General features: G+C 45.1%; 1 protein-coding gene across 2 annotated transcripts in view; it reads right to left on the minus strand.

Annotated features, from left to right (window-relative positions):
- LOC139413313 (forkhead box protein J3-like) overlaps nt 1–23680 on the minus strand; it is an 84560-nt gene that overhangs the window by 56926 nt on the left and 3954 nt on the right. The window lies entirely within an intron of this gene.

A 23680-nucleotide genomic window follows, 5' to 3' on the forward strand; every position in this document is an offset into this window, starting at 1 on the left:
AGTAAAAAGGTAAATGTCTGATTGGTTTTAGGTACTTTCAAAACATATGGATGCTTCCCGTTTTACAGGATACTAAAAAAACAGGTAGGTTTGATTGACTAAATCCACATACTGGTAGTCAACGCTGTGCCACATATTTTGTTACAGAGATGGTTCACAATACCACACAAGGCTGTCTGACACACACTCCATAATCCCAATACCAGGCCAGCACACAGGAACTCAAGTCCAGGAGCCAGCAGCATCCCACTGGCTTGCTTCTGAAGCTAAGCAGAGTTGGTCCTTGTCAGTCCCTGGATGGGAGACCAGATGCTGCTGGAAGTAGAGGTGGAGGGCCAGGAGGAGGCACCCTTTCTTCTGGTCGTAAATAATAAAAAAAATACAATGCCCCAGGGCAGTGATTGGGGACATTGCCCCTGTGTAGGGTGCCGTCTTTCGGATGGGGCGTTAAACATCGGTCCTGACTCTCGGTGGTCGCTAAAGACTCAATGGCACTTATCGTAAGAGTAGGGGTGTTAACCCCAGTGTCCTGGCTAAATTACCAATCTGGCCTTCATACCATCATGGTCACCTTATGATCCCTAGTTTAAAATTGTCTCATTCATCCCTCTCCCCTGTAACTATTCCCCAGGCCGTTGCTGTAAATGAGAATGTGTTCAGTCAACTTACCTGTTAAAATAAAAAGATATCCCACCACCCCTGCAAGTTAGCACATTCACGCTCCCTGCTGCCCATAGAGCTGACGCGGAGTTAAATACTAGAGGGAGAATTGTTTTCACAACTGCCAGCCAAATGGGGGAATGGCTCAGGAGGAATTCTGACTGCAGGCTAGTAAACCCTCCTCCCCCAGGCGGAGCCTCTGCCGTAAACAACCAGCCCTGTGTCATCATGCCAACCGTCCTAGCCTATGCTCGGCCCTTTGTATCCGCCTTGATTTGCACACAAACAGCCCCTCTCGCTGGGCTTGATGCCCTCTCTGGCTTAAAATAGCAGCAGAAGAGAGGGGCCTAAAGTTACAGGCATAGCTAGGTGAAGGCAGGCAGCCATGCAAAACAAGCCCCCTGTAAAGGACTGACACTGCACTATGGTGGGGGAGAAAGCCCCGCAGGAGAAAGAGAGGAATCTCCACTGTGTGTGTGTGTGTGTGTGTGTGTTGCTCACACGCCCACCCTGCTGTAATAAATACCTCCCAGACCTCGGAGGGTTTGAGGAGCAGCAGGAATGCCCTTCACAGAGACAAGGCTATACGCTGCAGCAAGTCACTGACTGGAGCCTCAGCCTAGTGGTAACTAAGACCCTGATCTGTGAGAGGAGACGTAGTAGCAGCACTTATGCAAGCTCACTGCTGCTTTATTACCTGAAATGACCAAATGCCACAGTGGCTCTGGAGGCACCCGTTTTAATTGTAATGAAAAAGGTGAGTCACGTCCTGCTAAGGAGTCATTTTCCACTTTAAAAGAGATAGCAGGGTAACCAACCCTCTCCTAGATCAAATTAAAACACACTATTCTCATTATCTTTATGGACCATTGAAAATACGAATCTCTAATTGTTCTACCACCAATTACATTGTAACACAAGCCACAATACCCTGAAATACAACTAGCAGACCGTCCCCTGCATCTCTCACTCAGTGTGTCTGTAGCTGGCTCTAACCTGTGGCTCAGCAGCAGTGATCCGCTGCATCCTTACAATAGGATGATGAAGCAGGGCTAGGATGCAGCCAGACCCCATTAGCTTGCCATGAGGCCAGCAAGCTGACAGACGGCAGGTTGATGAGTGTCTCCACCCGCAACACTTAGACGAACGCCATTTGACCTTATGCTAATGATCCAGATGTTTCAGAATCTGCAGGGCCGATCGTCTTACATTGGCGGACCCTGGCTGGGGCAGCAGTGCCTCTGCCTTCATCAGACCAAGGCTCTGTGAGAGGCAGCCAAGGACAGGACCATCCAGAGGCCAGAGAGTTCAGGCCCCGACACTTAGGAGACCCAGGGAGGAGATTACCACTCCACACATGGAACCGCTTTGATCCAGCTGAGTCTGTCACTGTCGCTTTCACAAACCAGGGTTTTTCCTCAACTGTAATTTGTTTTGAGTGTGGTGCTCTGGGGCGCGTTTTACAACAGAGGAATAAACGCCTCGTCAAATTCGTTTCTATTCAGTGGCGCTTGAAGGGTTTTATCCCCCTCAGATTAATGGCAGATTTGGTATTGAAATATCTTAATCCAACAAATTCCCTACCTTTTTATTACACAGAGCACCGACAGTGATTCAGTCATGCCTCACTGTCAATAAGTCTGATGTGGCTCAAACACAGTGCAGCCATTGCGTAGTGCCAAACCCTTTTGTCTGTAGGCGTCATCCTCTGAGGCAACAGGGTGACTAATGACGGAGCCTGCCGTCCTCGCCATACCGTCACAGTAGATGACACCTTCACGGTCTTGAGATGGAGCGGAAAGAATTGGGTTTGAAACTCACCCCTTCCCACTGTCTGCTGCATAGCCTTACACTTGGCAAGCCGTCGTTTCAGTACCTGCTTATAGTTACATATAGGCTACATTTCCTGGTACCTAATGCTTACCACGTTCTCTTTACCTAGCTATAGAAAACTGTAGATATCCAGAACCCTGAATCATTCCCTATCCCGGAGAAAGGGATATCCAGACTCCACATTCTCAGTCACCCTTCCAGACGCAAAACTCTTGATAGGTACCAGACCAGTGTTCCTTCTAATGCACTTATCTGCAATGAATATCCCCCCCCCCCCACCATTCACTCCAGCCATGCATCTGTCACACTTAACACATCAGCACAGCATATGTCTGCCTGGCTACACAAGACCATGAGACCCATGGCCATGATAGTGCTGCACATCTCCTTAAGACCCAACAGTCACCGGTAGTCAAAAACTCAACAGTAAATATTTACACCACCGGTGATTAAATGCTGCCCCTGAGCATGTTGGAGAGAGAGAGAGAGAGTACAGAGAAACTAAGACGAGAAAGAGAAGCTTGCGGTTATAAGAGATATCTTCCTGTAGTGGGAGGGATGGCAGGTAGCCTAGCGGTTAACAGCACTGAGCCAGTAACCGAAGAAGAGCAGACTAGGTGAAACATCTGTTGATGTGCCCTTGAGCAAGGCACTTAACCATAATTGCACCTGTAAGTCACGCTGGATAAGAGAGTCTGTTAAATGACACATAAAAAAAAAAAGGTGTAATGTAACTTGGCGAAAGAGACGGGAATGGCTCAGCGAGTCCCCCTCTGCTACGCCTGAAGATCTGGCACACAACTCACAACAGTGATGTAACCTGGTAACAAGCTTTTGGTATCATCTTCACTCTCGACCGAAACCCAGGCCATACCTTCTATATCAACAGCCTTATTCCACTGCTTAAAAAGCCCTTGTTTTCTTAGAACCCCGCTCACCTGTCTGTCACTCAAAAAGGGAGATTCCTCACTTTTTCCCCCAGTCCTGGAAGCAAACGGCTTATTGGAAGAGTTATTTTTGGAAGAACACGGCTGGCCATTGTGATTGGAATGCTCACGTTTGTAATCGTGTCGTGTGTACACCCCCAAGGGGGTTTCATCTTCATTTAAAAAAAAATCAAGTAGGTAATGGCAGTGCCAAGGCAACGACTTTTAATTTCAATCTTCCTTCTCAATTAAAGGCTTAATGGTGCCGTTGAAAGCACCGCCAGGAAGAGAGGGAGCATTAATAACCCAATCCTTACTTGCATTTTTTAGGATGTGTCAATTATCGCTTCACTGCTCAAACTGCTGAACACATTGTTCAGCTTATTGTAGCCCGCAGCCAAGCTGGGCTCAGAGACAGGGCCTGTGTTTGCAGATAGCTGCTAACTGTGCATTTGGAGTTCTGTTTCAGTGTTGGGAACCGGTCTATTTAATTGGTTGGGTTTGGTGGTTATGTGAAGCAGTCTATGGTATACTGTAGGGGAAGTGGGTTCTCTCGGTTCACCTGCTCCCACCTCGCCAGTGACTTAACACCATACTCCATAACTATTCTGCCAATCAGGAGATTGCCACCATGCTGTGTGTGTGAGGCAGTTTAAAGCCTTAGTTGCTGAAATGTTTGGATTTATAATATCCCATTGATTCTTAAAAGAATATAACTTGTAAATACCTCATGACCAAGCAAAATTTACTCCAATGTTTGTGAACAAAGTAAATGTAAACAAACACTAACCTCAAAAAAACGGGTAAAACGTTAATATCATGGATGGCCAGTCTTCGCAGCCACGGCGCTGTATGAATTTGAGAGCGGTTACTTTTCTCCCACCCCTCAGCCTCTTACCAAAACAGAGGTGAGGTGATTATTTCAATTCAGGACAAAGGCTTTTAAAAAAACACTACACATATCCAGGTCGAAAGAGACTCGTCTTTGCCCGCTTGCCCTTTTCATGCCACGTTGACATGAACAACTTGGCTCTTGTTGCACTGAGCAAAAACATACTAGTGGGGGTGCTCGAAGCACTCAGCATCAAACCAACCAGAGTATAATAGGCCGCATGGATGTGCATGTCTGTCTACATAAGCCGTAGCAGGCAGCTGACACCAGGCCAGCCAATACAGTCGGAGTTGGATGAGGCCCAGCCATGCAGCTCCAGCCTCAAGGCTGTCATGAGGTTACAGCGCAGACAGACTCTGTGACCCCCCCCCCACCCCACATCAAGACCTGGTCAAACAGACACCAGGGGTCACGTTAACGCCGATTGTGATTTTTCAGGCGTAAGAAATACCTTGCTGGGTATTGTAAACAGATGTAAAATGGTTATTGAAATCTCTGCTCAGAATCAGACTCATTTTAAGCTTCAGTTGCACTTCTGCACTTGAATGAGAATCCAGAAACTGGCATTCTATCAGCAGACAACGCTCTGACTGATGTGGAGCTACTTTCCTCTGGTATTTATCCTCTTGTAGCCTACTTTTCTCCGGTAAAATGCGAGCTCAACTTCAAGCAAAACATTCGGAAAATGTAGCCGGCTGCATTCGCTCCATGATAAACAGACATAGGATGGCCGTGCATTGTACTAACGTAGTGTCTGAGAATGTAAACTATAGCTGTACGCCCCTGATCGCTATTGAAGAAACAAAACAAAAAAAATCATAGAAAAACGCAGTTGAAAAAGGGTTTAAAGACGCAGATTTCTGGACGGTCTGTTTTGAAACAGCAGACGTAAGGAAAGCTAACACGACCCCCTGGGTACTTGAAAACAAGAGAAAAAGGATTCTGAATGGAAGCTGCAGTAATTACGCCGTTTGGGGATATTAGAAATTAGCAGTCTGCCGTTATTCACGGTAGTGTTCGGAGCCTGGGCTTGGAGAGAGCTGCGCACGCAGGCAGGCAAACACAAGGCCCTCAAGCTCATTGTGCAATCTGCAGCAGGTCCTCACACACACACACACACAAAAAAAGCACATACAGCATTCCAGTAATTCAATAAGCCTTTCCAATGAATTACACCAGTGATCAGGAGGGGTTTGTGTTTCTGTCCCTAACAGCTTGGCTGGGAGGTGGCCTTTGTGTAGGGAGCGGTGGGGGAGCCCTGACACCGACCATGCAAACCCAATTACCCTGGTCCCTGGGCCTGAGGGCCTGCATTAACACTCTTCCCCCGGGGAGCTCGACTCCACGCCAGCCTGGCAGCCGGAGCGGGAGACAGAGAGACAGACAGGACACAGAGAAAGACAGACAGGACAGAGAGGGGCTGCTGCTGAATCCCAAATAGACCACTTAAGGGACTGGCAGGAGGACTGTTTGTGGCATTCTTGAGCCTTTCCCCTCATCAGCATTCCCCAGATCCCATCCTATAGGCCACAATTAAATTCCAGGCACTGGGGTAAGGAGGGAGGTGCTGGCACTGCCTCTGGACCAGATATGATTGGCTCCAGTGTCACATCAGTAGAGATACAGCAAACTCACAATCAGGAAGGTCTCCTGCAATGAAAAAAAAAAACGTGTGGAATCTGCCGGAATAAGCCGCTTCGTCTTGACATGGAGTTCCAGCACCACGTTGTGCGTTTGGAAATCCCATATCACCGCCTTCACAAATAACGGTGCACAAGCGCTCTTCCTCGCGGCAACTGAAACGTGTTAAATAACGAGAACAAGCTGAAGTTGCCAAAGCGTGAGTCGAAGGAATTACCTGGGTGGGCAGAGAACGCTCAGAAATCACATCCACAGGAGCTGGAATAATGTCCTGAGTTTCAAAATGGAGACAGGGTTCAGGCTAGGCAGCACACGAGGTTGTGGAAAGACGGAGAGTGATACTAGCGCAACATATAGTTACAACACTAGTCAGGCCTATTTAGTGCTTCAAATATAAATACGCCATTCTAACTGGGAGAATAAGGCACTTTGGTTCAGTCGTTAGAGGTTCTCCTCACGTAAGCCGAAAAATTGTCTTCACCTGGGATGGCATTAACATTTGAGTTGAAAATTAAAACCGCTTTGCTTTTTAATCAATATCCACTCTCTCAGAAATAATGAACAGCTTATTAAAAGAGTTCACTGCCTGACGGAACTGGATGCTGTTGAAAAGCTGCTCTTTGACTCCCCGAGTTCCATTTCAGCGTTTTACTGCACCTCCCTCCCCTCCCTCTTTAAAAATAAATAAAACGTCACTGTACCCTCTACCCTGCATGAGATAACGCCGCCCAGTAGCCAGTGGAAAAACGCATGCAGCACAGCCCACAAACAGATAAACACAAACACACAACAAAAATAGTATGGAACAGACTGCAGCCTTACAGACAGTAATTGACTAAGATAAAGCTTATGCTAGAGTGACCATGCACAATAAGAGCATGATGGGCATTCATGGCACATTGCAAAGGGGCTGGCTGGGCCACCCGTCATAAACCCGTGCCCTTTCCCTGGAACGATAATACCTCTGCATTTGTGGTTGCACAATAACAGCGGAGATTAGAGGATTAAGTCACAGGTCAATAGTTTCATTTTTTGTTGGAGCGTCAGCTTAGCCTCTGCTCAGACAGCGTAGCCATTTGGCGTAGGGCAGGCAGGCTGAGGAGGCCATCTTTGCAGAGGGCTGCTTGATGTGACGTCGGAGCGTTCTGCGGATGTGCGCGCGAGGGGGACAGCATGCCATTACTAGATCTGTGAGTGGCCCCCCATCACTGGGTTACAGCCAGCACAGACAGTCCATCGGTGGCCCATATTCACTGCCAGGAGAAACAAATCATCCATTACAGAGCTCTACATTCTTTCTGGAGAGCGATCCCATTCCATTCGAGAGTGAGACTGCTGCTGTTTGTTCCGTTAGCCCTAGTAAAATGAGAGAGTTGACAGAGAGTGGAGAAACCACAATCAGCTGTGGAGTGGACCAGGGACACCACGAGTCAGTCACCAGGACTCAGCCATGGTCAAACCTGGTTAGAAACTCCTCAGGTATTCTCTGGAAGCCTTCCAAATCAAATTTGATTTGTCACGTGCTTTGTAAACAACAGGTGTAGATGAACTGTGAAATGGAAACTTGTGGGCCCTTCCCAACAATGCAGAGAAAGGGAAAAAGATAAATAAAATATTAACAAGGAATAAATACACAACAATAACTTAGCTATACACACACACACACACACGACTAACAAATCCATGTTTTTATTGTTTATTTAACTAGGCAAGTCAGTTAAGAACAAATTCCTATTTACAATGACAGCCTACACTGGCCAAACCCCGACGATGCTGGGTCAATTGTGCACCGCCCTATGGGACTCCCAATCACGGCCGGATGTGATACAGCCTGGATTCGAACCAGGTACTATAGTGACGCCTCTTGCACGGAGATGCAGTGCCTTAGAACGCTGCGCCACTCGGGAGCCCGATGGGGTATGAGGTAATTGAGGAAGATATGAACATTAAAAAAGGCAGGGACAAAGTGACTAGGCAACAGGTTAGATAAACATTAACAGCAGCATGTGTGAGGAGTCAAAAGACTTATGCACTAACCCTTTATGCACTAACTATTTAGCAGTCGGGTGGCTTGGTTCCAGACTCGGTGCATCCGTACCCCTTGCCGTGCGGCAGCAGAGAGAACAGTAGGACTTGAGCGGATGGAGTCTATAACAAGACTAGCTGGAGTAGCACGGCTTCCTGCCCTCTACCTGGCTGAGACTGAGCAACTTCAGAAGGCAGCTTCCTGGAAGCTTTAGGCCATGTGAGTGACTGAGAGTCGGAGATAGACAGGCATTCAGCATCGCCACCTGTCAACATCATCCCTCCCACACACCCTGTTCCAGGTTGCGTCAACGCGTTTGGTTTCCAAGAGACCACACTGTTTACCTGGGTGTGGAGGAGGAGAGGAGAGAAGGTAACTGTACGAGTCATTGTTGTTCTAAGCCTTTGCTGTTCAAATACCTCCAGGCAAAAGGGAATCAACATGGCATTGCTCATCAAACAGCACAATAGGGCATCACTAACCCAGAGGATTTATCATGAGACCAGGTATACGATTTAGATTTAAAAAAGCTCAAAGTAAGCAAAAATCATCTCCCAAAGCCAAGTGCACGATGTTCAAATGAAGCGATGGAAATTTCAGACACGCTGTCCGAACAGCCGCTGTGCAGCAGTATCAGACTGTGAAATCACCATGGGGACTGAACTCATACTGCCTGGCAGAGCCACTGCCGACACGTCGCTGATCACAGATCTGATCCGAGAGATCACTCCACCTGTTGACCAGTCCACACAGTTGGAAATTATTTTTATTTTTTTTAAATAATAATAATAAAAACTGAACAATACAGTGTTGCAGACAATCAAGTATCCTGCCCAGACCTGGCTTGCTGAACTTGTTTACTTACATTGAAGCTGCAAGGCAACAGAACAAAGCCACCAGCCACCACTCCCACATGGCAGCAGCTTCAGGAGAACAGCACCAGTGTTGTGTCCAGTGACATGACTCAACGCTACGGTAGCCTGGCTGTCAAGACAGACAGAGGAACTCCCTCCAGTGTTAGGACGCAGCCATAGCCAGGTGGTAATCTGAAACTGGTGTTGTCAGAGAGAAGGCAGAAGCCCATGCAGGCAGTGAGGAGAAGCATGCTTCTGCTATGGAACTCACACTTCATGGAGGGGAGGAAGGCATGGGGGCTGCTTGACAATTCCTGAATCTGGTCACTAGCGAACTGTACTCGTGGGACAGACTGGTGTGGAACGCCCTCTGCTCCTCCCATGAAACAGCTGCGTCAAGGCTGTTTGTAGACGTGTGGTTAGAAACATCTGGGAGGCGCATAAAGCAGTGGACTACACTGAGTGTTGTCATCATAGCCACCATGTATCATTTATCCAATATTTTATGACATTATTTATAGAGCGATAAGTCTCTGGGTTGTCTAATTGCACTACTGTGGAGATTTTGTACAAATTGGTCTAGTATTTTATAGAAACCGCCTAGTGAGCGCAGCCATTTCGCAGGGCTTTAAGGACCTCCAGGGAAATTCCGATCAAGTCAGTGGCAGCTGATGAGGTTGTTCACCGCCAATCGATTTGCAAAAGCTCATCAAAAAAAAGTCTCAAGTCCTCAGTGTATTAACATTATATGACAACGGCTGAAGGCGATAAATCGTACATTGATCCAGGATCTTTACAGACAGCGCAAAGCTCATCTGCATCACGGCTCCAGAGAGCTACATGTCATGACCAAACATCAGACGTCACATGACATGCACCCCTGATGGATTATCACTTTCCAAAGATCAGGTAAAAGTACCCTGCACGCTTTGTAGCAAAGTCCACAGCAAGAATAAAAGCTGTTATGTCCCTGACATTACTGTAATGGCTTGGAAAACCTGAATGTACTGCAGACACATACGGGGGGATTCTAAAACATCCAGACGAATCAAAAAAACAAAAAAAACTTTCAAAGCCCTCACAGTAATTCTCTGCGTGAAGCAATGTGCATTATTGTTGATGCTGGTTGGAAATGTAATCACCAAAAAACCCTTTGCAGCTTCACCCCAGAGTGTTTTAGCACCAAAGAGAGGGAGCCACGTCAGATATCAGAGGGGCTAATGAATGTTTGAGTCGAGAGAGGAGACTTCCTATCACATCTGACATACCCCTCAACCTCCCTCACAGATTACAAAGCCTTTTTCTCCCATTCTGCTCTGGCATGCTGCTGTCGGTTACTAACCTTACCTTCCTTTTACCCCACTTTAAAATTCCTGAGCATATCCCCATCCCCCTACACACACACACACACACACACCACAGGCTGCGCTCATTAAAAGCGGATTTGCATGTCTGCTCCAGAGCTGTATGAGGGGAGATGAAACAAGTCCCAGTTGCTGCCTCTGCCGAGCGTCACTCATCTGACAGAGACACCTTCACTTAGGGGCCCCAGAAAACAGCCAGCCAGCAGACACAGGCTCCCCTTAAAAAAGGGGCCATGCACACAACACCATAGAAATAGGATTACTAATACGTCTAAGGGGGTACACACCGCCATTGTACAATACATAATATTCACAATGAGTAACAGCCATACGCCGGAAATCCACAGAAACCATGTCAACCCTATATCCTGCAGGAGACACTGCGTGCGCTTCATCAATCAGGACTGTTCAGCTGAGAGGGCGAGAGACCGCCGCAATACGAGAGCTCCAAACCAAATCAGTCTCCATTGCCTCAGAGATCACATGCCCAAGACAACGATCACTTCTTATTTGTGCGTCTCAGCCTCTATGCCTGTCATTATGGTTTTATTATAGCCTAAGCATGAGAAAGCATGTGTTGGCCAAGGACAAACAGCTGTATAGGTTAATAAAACTCCCCATTGCTCTCCCGGGTCTTCGGCATGGCTTCTGTTTAACAGTGAGCGAGAAAGGAATTATACTTTAGAGCCACAGCAAAGATTCACTATGAATTCTACAACAAAATTGACTAAGACTTCAATTGATATAGCAGGATTATTAAAACACAAGGAAAGCCAGAGAGTAGAAGGCCTTGGAGTTCAAATCAAATTCTGGGGGGGGGGGGGGGGTATTGTGAAACAGCCATGGAGGACAGGTCTGTCAGATAAAAAATAATGTTTTCACGTTCTTGTTTGGGGGACGATTCAAAAACAGATTAAATGCACAACACTATGCTGCTTTAAGTTCTCTGCCAAGATGGCTGGGAATATGAGAAATGTGAGAGAATTCTTGCAAAGGACAATGACGACAAATTGCGTTGAACACCACTAATGCTATAGAATCCTCACCAATTCATGGTTATCAGAAAACACAAACTAGGCTAATGACGAGGCAGATTCGGAGAAGCTGATAGCGGACAGCATGAAGAAATGTATCATATGACCATTTACTGCAATTTTATAAAAAATAAAAATGTATTTCTCTGAAAGAGGTTCCTGGTTCCCCCTCAGCCTCCTCCATATGAGGCGCTTTTGTTAGAGATGACTCACTTGGCGAAAGTGGTGAGTCATGTGGTATGCAACATGACTCACTGGTTCAGAGGAGCTGTAGTGCAGCAGAGCAGACTGCTGACCTACAGAGCCTGTCCACCAGGAGCTTCAACGTATTAACAGTTCCAAGATCATGCCACTTACAGACCAAAACACTTATCGAATAGCCACACACACACACACACACACACACAATCATACTGAATGTATTCTGCATGTAGACTCCATCAACTGAATACAATTCCTGGCTCTCATGACTGTGAATTTCTAAACATTTGTTAGTACTACAGTAGCGTGTACCACATTTTTGGGGGATTAATATTCAATTATCCATGAGCTTTGAAATACACTGCTCAAAAAATTAAGGGAACACTTAAACAACACAATGTAACTCCAAGTCAATCACACTTCTGTGAAATCAAACTGTCCACTTAGGAAGCAACACTGATTGACAAATTTCACATGCTGTTGTGCAGATGGAATAGACAACAGGTGGAAATTATAGGCAATTAGCAAGACACCCCCAATAAAGGAGTGGTTCTGCAGGTGGGGACCACAGACCACTTCTCAGTTCCTATGCTTCCTGGCTGATGTTTTGGTCACTTTTGAATGCTGGCAGTGCTTTCACTCTAGTGGTAGCATGAGACGGAGTCTACAACCCACACAAGTGGCTCAGGTAGTGCAGCTCATCCAGGATGGGACATCAATGCGAGCTGTGGCAAGAAGGTTTGCTGTGTCTGTCAGCGTAGTGTCCAGAGCATGGAGGCACTACCAGGAGACAGGCCAGTACATCAGGAGACGTGGAGGACGCCATAGGAGGGCCAGAAGCAGGACTGCTACCTCCACCTTTGTGCAAGGAGGAGCATTGCCAGAACCCTGCAAAATGACCTCCAGCAGGCCACAAATGTGCATGTGTCTGCTCAAACGGTCAGAAACAGACTCCATGAGGGTGGTATGAGGGCCCGACGTCCACAGGTGGGGGTTTTGCTTACAGCCCAACACCGTGCAGGACGTTTGGCATTTGCCAGAGAACACCAAGATTGGCAAATTCACAGCTGGGGCCCTGTGCTCTTCACAGATGAAAGCAGGTTCACACTGAGCACGTGACAGACGTGACAGAGTCTGGAGACGCCGTGGAGAACGTTTTGCTGCCTGCAACATCCTCCAGCATGACCGGTTTGGCGGTGGGTCAGTCATGGTGTGGGGTGGCATTTCTTTGGGGGGGCCGCACAGCCCTGCATGTGCTCGCCAGAGGTAGCATGACTGCCATTAGGTACCGAGATGAGATCCTCAGACCCCTTGTGAGACCATATGCTGGTGCGGTTGGCACTGGGTTCCTCCTAATGCAAGACAATGCTAGACCTCATGTGGCTGGAGTGTGTCAGCAGTTCCTGCAAGAGGAAGGCATTGATGCTATGGACTGGCCCGCCCGTTCCCCAGACCTGAATCCAATTAAGCACATCTGGGACATCATGTCTCGCTCCATCCACCAACGCCACAGACTGTCCAGGAGTTGGCGGATGCTTCAGTCCAGGTCTGGGAGGAGATCCCTCAGGAGACCATCCGCCACCTCATCAGGAGCATGCCCAGGCATTGTAGGGAGGTCATACAGGCACGTGGAGGCCACACACACTACTGAGCCTCATTTTGACTTGTTTTAAGGACATTACATCAAAGTTGGATCAGCCTGTAGTGTGGTTTTCCACTTTAATTTTGAGTGTGACTCCAAATCCAGACCTCCATGGGTTGATAAATTTGATTTCCATTGATAATTTGTGTGATTTTGTTGTCAGCACATTCAACTACGTAAAGAAAAAAGTATTTAATAAGAATATTTCATTCATTCAGATCTAGGATGTGTTATTTTAGTGTTCCTTTATTTTTTTGAGCAGTGTAAATAAAACGTAGAGTTAGACCTTAAGTTCTAAAAAGTGCATTTGCAACTTCTTGCCTTGGGTGCCAAGTTAGCATGGTAAGTAGGGCTGCAAAACAGCAAGAGTAGAAAACAAATAGGCTAACGCTAACCAAATAAACAGCGCCTGCTCGCTATGAACACTTAAAAATGTGAAGTTTATAGGACAACATGAAAGTCAAAAGAACAAGAATGAGGCAGGCAAGGGGGTTTCAAAGCCAGTCATTTCTGAGGAGGGATAATGTGACGAGAGCACTATGGGGATTACGAGTCTTGAACCTCTCCACCCAGTGGTAAATCAGTATTAGCCAAAGAGGCACTACTCATTTCTTCATCCTCAATCATGATCACTTTTGTCAGAACATTAACTTTGACACTCTGCAGCTAGACATTCTGTGAGCTACAGAACTTGTGCGCTCGGTTTCTACAGCGCCCATTAAGTAATTAAGGTCCCAATGCGCACAGTCTCTCTCTCCCTCACCACCACCCCACCCCCCCCCCCCGAACAGACTTTCTCTGCCTCCTGCATCTTAATGGGGGGAGAGAAACCAGAAAGGAAGGCATCACAGTATTAGAGGAAACCTAAGAAAAATTTGTGAACACACCCCCTGGAGCGGCCATGCCGGGTCCAGGGAGGTCATACTGAGCTGGGCCGATCGTGTCAAACTGACATTTCAAAGCAGCAAAGCCTTGTACAAGGGAATGAGCAGCCAAGACGCCACATTCAACAGCACAGCTTGTTTCTGCTTCAATGAGGCAACACGCCGAAAAACTGCAATTAGAGATTAGTTTGAGATGCTGTCCTCATAGGAAAACAGCACCGTTTTCCAATTAAAGCCAGCTCATATCAGACCGCTCTCATAAGCATTGATCTTCCCCGTGCTTCATTTTCAGTGATCACCAAGCTGTATGGTCCCGTCCCTTTTAAACATAATTAATGTAGAATCGGTTCTTCGGGTCTAGAAAGGCTGGGAATTGCCAAGGACCTCACGATACGATATTACCACAAGACTTCGGTGCCGACACGATATGTATTACAATTGTTCTTATTCTACACGTCTTGCGATTCAATACTGCGATTTTATATCGAGTTGATGTTGCAAACATAATGCTCACTAATATATACACACACACACACACACACACACACACACACACATATATATACACACACCTGCTGTAGAAATACGAGAGAAAGCATGAGACAAGTGTCAGTCAGGGGAAATGTGCCGAAAATATGTGGGCTAAAAAGATTGATAAGCTAGAGGATGAAAAATACCTGCGTTTTGGTGCAGGTAGGTCTGAGTGATTAGTGCTTTGAGGTCAGTTCGATCTGAGCCCTAGGACCATGGCTCAGGACTACCTGGCATGATGACTCCTTGCTGTCCCCAGTCCACCTGGCCGTGCTGCTGCTCCAGTTTCAACTGTTCTGCCTGTGATTATTATTATTTGACCGTGCTGGTCATTTATTAACATTTGAACATCTTGGCCATGTTCTGTTATAATCTCCACCCGGCACAGCCAGAAGAGGACTGGCCACCCCACATAGCCTGGTTCCTCTCTAGGTTTCTTCCTAGGTTTTGGCCTTTCTAGGGAGTTTTTCCTAGCCACCGTGCTTCTACACCTGCATTGCTTGCTGTTTGGGGTTTTAGGCTGGGTTTCTGTACAGCACTTTGAGATATCAGCTGATGTACGAAGGGCTATATAAATAAATTAGATTTATTCGCAATAGGAAGCATGTACAGTCAACTAGCGGTAGCTAATGCTACCTACTGAAGCAAAAATATATACATTGTTGTTTTTTTTACAAAATCGATACTTTGAGTCATATCTATAATAGTCCCAAAATAATAGCGCGTTATGCAACTGTATCGGTTTTCCCCCGCAATTAATACGGTCTACGCACACGTATGGGGTAGACCAAGATGGCCTAGGTACTATAGGGGTTTTCCCCTTCATGCCCAGTGCCACTACACTAACTAAAAGCCTTTGATATCGATTGAATCATACGTCTGAGTGACAACATGCATAAATTGGATACATCAAACAGAAAGTATACCATTACGGACTTTGACAAGGCTAATTAGTTAGATGCTGACATTTTTGGAATTGGCTTGAGGGAGGGAGAGCCAATATAAAATTCAATCATTTGTTGCTAATGAGATATTACATCTGAAATGTTTGCAGAATGCCTCTGTGGCTCTGCGATAACGAAGGGAATTCTCTGAGGTGACTACCATGCTGACACAGCCTTTGGGTGCTTAAATCCTAAAATGGGTTTAACTTCAATTTAATTGACAAATTTAACCACCGTATTCTCCTGCAAATATAAGTATCTCGGGCACTCTTAGAAGACATAAGTAGGTCACTCAGACTGAGTTATTGATCCTGGCAAGCGATCAAATAGTGCAGGTATAGGGAAGACAGGACTAAGCCGAGTGAGGCCTAATGGCAGTCAAACACTAACCGTTATCAACACTAATGTGAACGCCATGTGATATAACTATACACCAATACAATTGAATACAGTTGACATAGTCATTGTTATATAGGCTATGTCAAATCAATGGAGTCTGTGCATTGTGCAAAGTAAACAGTAGCCTAAGAATTCCCATACTATAAAAAAATATATTCTTCCTAGAGGTCAAGGTTGGCAGATGTGTGTGTGTGTGTGTGTGTGTGTGTGTGTGTGTAGCCCTATTGCACAAGACGTAACAAAGTGCACGCTTTGATGAAGGAATCTTAATTCCTGCACTGGACAAAAGACTAACACAACACCAAATTCCTCCAGAGATAGAGGCAGCAATTGCTTCAGACATGACCAGGTGCAGCAGGCTCCATCCTCTCCAGCCCCGGGGCCTGCCTGCCTCCCAGGCCCAGTGGAACATAGCCCTGCCAGGGTCAGCGGCTGGGCTTCCAGGCCATCAGTTTACCAGGGGATGACTCACCCTGGCTGATGATCACATCAGCCACCTGGGGACGGCCATTCTGTTGCACTATGGATCTGCCTCGCCTCAAGCTCCTTCACAGACACACTGAAAAGGGCACTATACACTACACATGCAGTTCTACTTAATCTTTTGTGGCTAAATTTAAAAAATTAATTAAATGTTGGAACGGACCGTGTACAACGCTCTGACGCCGTTTGCATGAAGCGTGGCGTGGCCTTGACACTTCCTTATTACATTATAGGCCACTGGCACAGTGGCAGGGCACCGCAGCCATCCTGCCACTCCCCTCCCCCCACTGCACACCCGCTCATTCATCCACTCTGAGGGAGAAGCACACAGGCCAGAGGAAGTATGACTCATCTGAGTAACAAGATGCATTCTTCAGAAATCTCCACAGATGTGTTGTTTGCTAAGTGAGGAGCAGCGAGTGAATGTAGTGGTATGGGTTAGCAGAGAGAGAGAGGGGAGGGGAGTAAATCACTCATTGTGTCGGTTATGGCTCCACAGACCGACGTTTCCGCAAACTCCACAGAGATCCCTTGGCTTCATTCTGGGATTTTCTGAATCACAAATGAAACCTGTGTGCACATGAACTACGTGAAGAGCAATTTATTCGAGTTTCAGAAACGCACAATATAGTGGGGGAGACTTAAGACGTTCTGCTGAGCAGGCAGAAAACGTTGAGGCACAAGGGTAAAAAAGGCCATTTAAATTCAGAAGGTTGAGACATCTAACTTAACACAGCAGCCCCCCCCCAAATGATCTATCTGCTAAACTTGGCCATCATTCCTAAAGATCATGTGCATTGCACCACATCACAAGTCTAGATAAAATCTCAGAAATTAGGTGGAGATAATTTGTCTGGTCTGCATTAGCATTGAGAGAGAAAGATGAGAGGGAGAAGAATGAGCAGTGACTGAAGCCGTAGAGACGAGGCTGGTTGAATGGTCGCCTGACTGGTTCAACCCCAGCAGGACTGACTTGGGACAGTGACCATCACAGTGAGTAGCGTCTCCACATACTACTAACACATTTAGCCTGACATTCCTAAAAATCAGGATTAAGAGCAAAAGGCTTCATTAAACCGACCCTACTTTCCCTCACCGAACAGAGAGGCTGGCAGTATAAACACACACACAGGTCATTGTATTATTCCAGTGTTATCAATGCTTCCAGCAAAAGGACTTGGCTACAACTTTGTTTTGGGATGAAGATTCCTCTCTCAAAAAAGGTCATCTTTAGCAAGTTAAGCCATTTAACTTGGAGGTGAAATTTGCATTCGCTAAGAGCGAATAAGCTAGCCACTGTAATTAAAATGGATACTAAATAGCAGGAGGAGAGCTCCATTCTCATTACTTAAGCTGTGTAAGCTTAGCAAAAGCCGTCGCCAGCACACAGCTCACAAGTCTCTTAAGAGTGTGAATCGTATAGGCATATCAATTGCTTCTACTGAGCATAGGAAGAAAAAAGAAAAAGTCCTGCGATAGGCGATGACAACTCAAGGACACCAAGTACAATATGATGAACTAATGAAATCCTGTCAAGGTATTAGCAGTCAGTCTTACTCATTACGCATACTGTTAGTCTCACATGGCAGAGATGGCAAGGTCCTACTATGGGATGTTCTAATCTACACTTATATATGGTCAAACCTTCCCTGTAGTCAATTCCCCTGGAACATTTTTTCTTGTGGTGGTTAGGCCTTCTTACAGCTGCCACGTGCAGCCTATTCTGAGAGAACCACAACAGCCCCACGTTGCAAGAGATGAATTCATGATTCCCTCTGTCCTCTCTCACCCACACGTTCTCGAGCGCGAACCCACCAGGCCACAGTGTGGGTAGCTGGTTCCTCTGTAGCGGCTTCAATAGTCAACATGGGGAAGGTTGGTCCAAAAACATGGCACCAGCACACAAACAAGGCCCTTATCTAAGCTAGCGGATGGCAATATGAACACATTAAGAGATTGAGTTAAAATGTGTAGACTTGTTTCGATAATTCTGGGCAAGCAGAATAATTAAAACATTTCTTTCACTGATCAGTGTCCACAACTAGTTTCTTCCCAAATTTTACACACATTTTCAGCCTTGCATATTGGAGAGAGGGAGACCGAGTTAGGCAGTGTATTGCTAGATGAATAAAAAAAATAATAACTCAAGCGTAGTTCTTCAGTAAACTTGCTCTCTCCATCCCATGAGGTGGTTGGGGGGGGGGGTTGTTTGAAAACTCTGAACCAATGCTGCATTCCAACATCCAGCGAACGGCTCTTTAAAAATTCATTAATTTACAGCAAAAATAGATTAAAGCGCCCAGCTGAGCAAAACAAAAAAATTTGGCTCCTGAATAACATTAATGATAAAACATCTCCCACAAGCCCTGGGGGTTTTTGCCTGAGGGAAAGAAGTGCTGGCTTTCTTTCACCTTACAGCACCTTGAGAATAATTTATTTTTAATCATTACAAAAAATAATGCGTTTCTAATTGTTATTTTTAATTATGACTTTCCTTAGATGCAAAACAGCTGCATAAAACCTGCAAAACTAATTAAAATCCATCCTTGAACATTCCATTTCCACATAATGCTTTGCCAATGTCAATCTATTCACCATTTGATATCACAGCTTCAGAGTGTTCAATGACAGCTGCTGCAGGCCCCCGAAAATGCCTGGAACTGCAGTTACTGTAATTGCTCTGGCCAGCACTAAATGAGGTTCACTTAAGAGCAATTATCCCCCTCTGATCTCTCACATAAAGATATTTCTTTAACATGGAGAAGTGGGCTCACACAACTGCAAATAAGATTCAAATTGGAATCAGGGACGCATTTCCAGGAGATGAATGGCTTCATAGCTCATCTGCATTCTGGTGATGCACAGCGTTGCTAATGAAGACTGAGCTAGTCCCATCTCACCAACACCACAACCAGGAGCACAAACTACATACTGGATTAGAGCAGAACATAGGAGAGATTTCAAAGGAACCCTTCAGAGTCACTTAGGCCTGAGCTGCTTCAGAGAAGGCGCCTGCAATAGTTTCCTGCCATCATAGCAACAAACAGAGGAGCATGCATGTGCCCACCCAATACCCAGCAGGAAGTCTCACGTATGAGGTATTTTTTTGGCAAACATTACAGATTAAATAAAATCATAGACCATTCGTTGCCCATAATTTCTCCATGGCACCAATAGACATTTTTGCAGTTGAAGAATTTCTTGCAATTCTACACATTTTTCAATTTTGCAGCATTAAAAGCTAGTCCCCTGAAATTCTAGGCATTTTGCATGGCTAATGCTATGTTATTTGCTCAAAACAATGTTTTGGGGGAATTGTCATTTCTCCCCGTCTTGCGTTTATATTGATTGTTAGTTCTCAGATTAAAATATATATATATATATATATATATATATATATATATATATATATATATTTTCTACATACTTTGTGGTTTCAGTTGTTTAAGTTAATACTGAAAGCATTGTTTTCCCACTGTTTGGCAGCCCGCCCAAGATTGGCAAAAAAAAATCCCTGGTTTTGATCAATCAATAAGGACAATGCACCACAATATTGCAATTGAATTGAAGACATACTGCCCACTATACTTGCACTACTGCGGTCAGTCACCAGTCAATCAAAAGAATAGCCCAGCCTATAATATATAATAGGATGATGATTGCTAATATCTTGACATTGACTGCTTGTGCTGGTCTGAATGGATAGCCTCCCTCCTGAGTTCTGTCTGTCCGATCCCTGGGCAGCAGGGGACTGGTATAGTCAGCCTGCCGGGCCTGGGGCTCAGCTACCACCAGCCGTCGGGTTACTGAGTCTCACGGACTGCCATTTGAATAATCGCTTCAATAGGGGGAGAAATTAAAAAGCCTCTCAGTGAGACCGAGCTAGGCACAGGGCCACAGATGAATTCGAAATGAGCTGCTCCTATGTGAAAGGTGAGAGACTGCCTCTTACAAAGGCTTTGTCGGTTTGGAGACCCTACCCACCTCTCCACAATGGTGTCATTTTCCTATTAAGCTTATTAAAAAGAAATAGCACAATATTCAATACTGGATTCCGCAATTTTATGAAATGCAAAACCTGTGAAATACAGTACTTGCAGGTAGATAAAGATTAATACCATAAGCCAGTGAACAGGCTCCAATGATTAAAAAATAATAATAATAATTTTGTTTCATTCAGATGTTTGTAGTACCACTGTTAAGCACAGCTGGATCAATCAATGCTGCACAATATCTCAAAAGCCAGGGAAAATGCAGGTCTTCCACAGAGGGCTCGGAAAAGACAGCAGGCAGACTCAAACATGATCCTTGTGAGGGTACATCTGAAGCATTACCCTAAACCATCAGCACACTGTATAGATATTCCCGTCCCTGATCACAAGAAAACCTGCCAATCTAGTTTGTGAGGAATGGAGTCTCTCAGTCCATAACAGTAAGGTGGAAATTGGGTGGGTGGTATAGCCCCTTTCAATGTGCTGGTTTTCATTTGTGGAACGCTTATGTTAAGCAGATTTAACCCCATAGTGCTTGCTTGTGGTCGCATTGTGCCTCATCTCCTCAAAATGCTGCACATCCTTGGATGGAAATGGTTACAGACAGACCAAACAAGCAGAGGCTGAACCTCTACTTCCTCAACTGACATTGTGCATTTATCCCTGCTTGGAGCTTATTTTAATATTTAAAAAAATTAGGCCTACAATTTGAAACTGAAAGGGGTAGCCTAATCCTTAATTATTTGTGGATACATTTAATTACACAGGGCCAAACGTTGTGGCCAATACTGTTCAAAGTCTAGGCTACATGGTCCATACATTTGCATAGATAAGGGATATGAAAACCCTCAATAGAAGAGGTGAACACTGATGCACAGACTGATGGACTAATTTCACAATGCTCAGAGAACAGTTCAGCACACAAAGCCACAACAATGCTGCATCACGCCGCACAATCTCCCGCTCTACTACCCAGTCATCCAGAAACAACTCATTCACAGTTCATACAATTCCTTGAAAACACAGATTTTTTTTAAAAACGTGTGAATTTCTCACTACCTTGCATGTTGTGTGAAACTAACGGGACGTGGGGGAGGGGGGGGGGTGCCAAAAAGTCTTAAATCTAATAAAAGATGATTACTCCACTTATCACCATCAAAACAGATTAGGTTATAACCAAATAGCAGACTACCATCCCTGTCCTAAAGACTCAAACTGTGGACAGCTTTAAGGATAGTACAATGTCGAACCCAAAGGGAAATTGGCGGTGGGGGTCAATAAAGAACACCTATACATCACTAGGGGAGGAGAGAGAGAGAACATCAATGGCACATTGAATGACAATTTATATTTTAAATCACCCACATTTGCAACGTTTTTGTTACCACTCAGTAACAAAAACTGTACTTTGAGGAGTCAGACAAATGTGTGACTTAGGCACAGTAATTTCTAAAAACCAAGTCAAAATAGAACAAAAGACTAACTCAAGTCCTTAATGTAATGCCGGTGGAGTGATATCAATACTTGAACAGCTTCAAGGCTGCATGTACATGCAGACAGCACACTGTAGCTGCTATTTAAAGATGCACTATGCAGAAATCACGCCGCCATTTCCTGGTTGCTAAAATTCTAATAGTTCGTAATTTCAGTTTGTGACAAAACAAACAGTCATTGTACCATTAAACAGCTGTGAAATTAAAATGTTCCATAACCAAAAATGTTGTATACTCAGCTGTTTGAAGCAGATTTACATAACCGAAAGACTCAAACTTAACTTCAGAAAGGGAAGCAATGAAATAGCACACAGAACAGAACTACAGCTTCTTGGAATTGCTTTCAACGGGAATTAAAGACCTAACTCACATTTGTGTGTGAATTTGGTCAGGTCACCAAAAAAAGTGAAATATTGTAGCTATAAATAATGGATGATTAAGACAAACCCGGTCTGGTCTATCTTTGTGGGACTAAGTTTGAGATTTATTTTGTATTTGTTAGTAGGACATATAGCGGAGATGGCACATATATAGAAACAACTTAACCTCGGTTTTGTAGACATGTGATAATAGAAAACTGTAGCTACATATTTTACACCAGATCATGTGATATAACCAAAGATTTTAAGAAGTACATTACAGGAAAGTCGCATACAAACCGCCGCCATCAATTATGCAACTAACCTGTTCTTGCCGATACTTTCTCTTCTTCTCCAAATCGGGAACAAAATAAATTCTTCAAAATGTCATTTTCCAGTTGCAGGTGATTCTACAAAAATCATAATTTTTGCTGAATTTATGTTTTGTATCGCGTGAGATACAGTGCATTAGGAAAGTATTCAGACCCCTTAACTTTTTCCACTTTGTTACTTTACAGGCTTATTCTAAAATGGATTAAATAGTTTCCCCCCCTCAATCTACACACAATACCCCATCATGACAAAGCAAAAACAGGTTTTAAAATGTGCTTCTTTTTTTTACTGCAATATAACACTTACATAAGTATTCAGACCCTTTACTCAGTACCTTGTTGAAGCACCTTTGGCAGAGATTACAGCCTAGAGTCTTCTCGGGGCTCCCGAGTGGGGCAGCAGTCTAAGGCACTGTGTCTCAGTGCTGAGGAGTCACTACAGACACCCTGATTTGAATCCAGGTTGTATCACAACAGACTATGATTGGGAGTCCCATAGGGCGGCGCACAATTTGCCCAGCGTCGTCTGGGTTTGGCCGGTGTAGGTCTTCATTGTAAATAAGAATTTGTTCTTAACTGACTAGCCTGGATAAATAAAAGGTTAAATAAAAAAAATGCTACAAGCTTGGCACACCTGTATTTGGGAAATTTCTCCCATTCTCCTCTGAAGTCCTGTCAGGTTGGATGGTGAGCGTCGCTGTACAGCTGTTTTAAGGTTTCTCCAGAGATGTTCGATCGATCGGGTTCAAGGTCGAGCTCTGGCTGGGCCACTCAAGGACATTCAGAGACTTGTCCCAAAGCCACTCCTGTGTTGTCTTGGTTGTGTGCTTATGGTTGTTGTCCTGTTGAGGTCCTTAGTGCTCTGGACAGGTTCTCTCTGTACTTTGCTCTGTTCATCTCTCCCTCGATCCGGACTAGTCTCCCAATCCCTGAGAAACATCCTCACAACATGATGCTACCACCATGCCTTCACCGTAGGGATGGTGTCAGATTTCCTCCAGACGTGACACTTGGCATTCAGGCAAAAGAGTTCAATCTTGTTTTCATCAGACCAGAGAATCTTGTTTCTCATGGTTGGAGAGTCTCTAGGTGCCTTTCGACAAAACTCCAAGCTGGCTGTCAGATGCCTTTTACTGAGGAGTGGCTTCTGTCTGGCCACTCTATCATAAAGACCTGATTTGTGGAGTGCT

This window comes from Oncorhynchus clarkii, chromosome 7 (assembly GCF_045791955.1).
Source record: "Oncorhynchus clarkii lewisi isolate Uvic-CL-2024 chromosome 7, UVic_Ocla_1.0, whole genome shotgun sequence".
Taxonomy (NCBI): domain Eukaryota; kingdom Metazoa; phylum Chordata; class Actinopteri; order Salmoniformes; family Salmonidae; genus Oncorhynchus; species Oncorhynchus clarkii.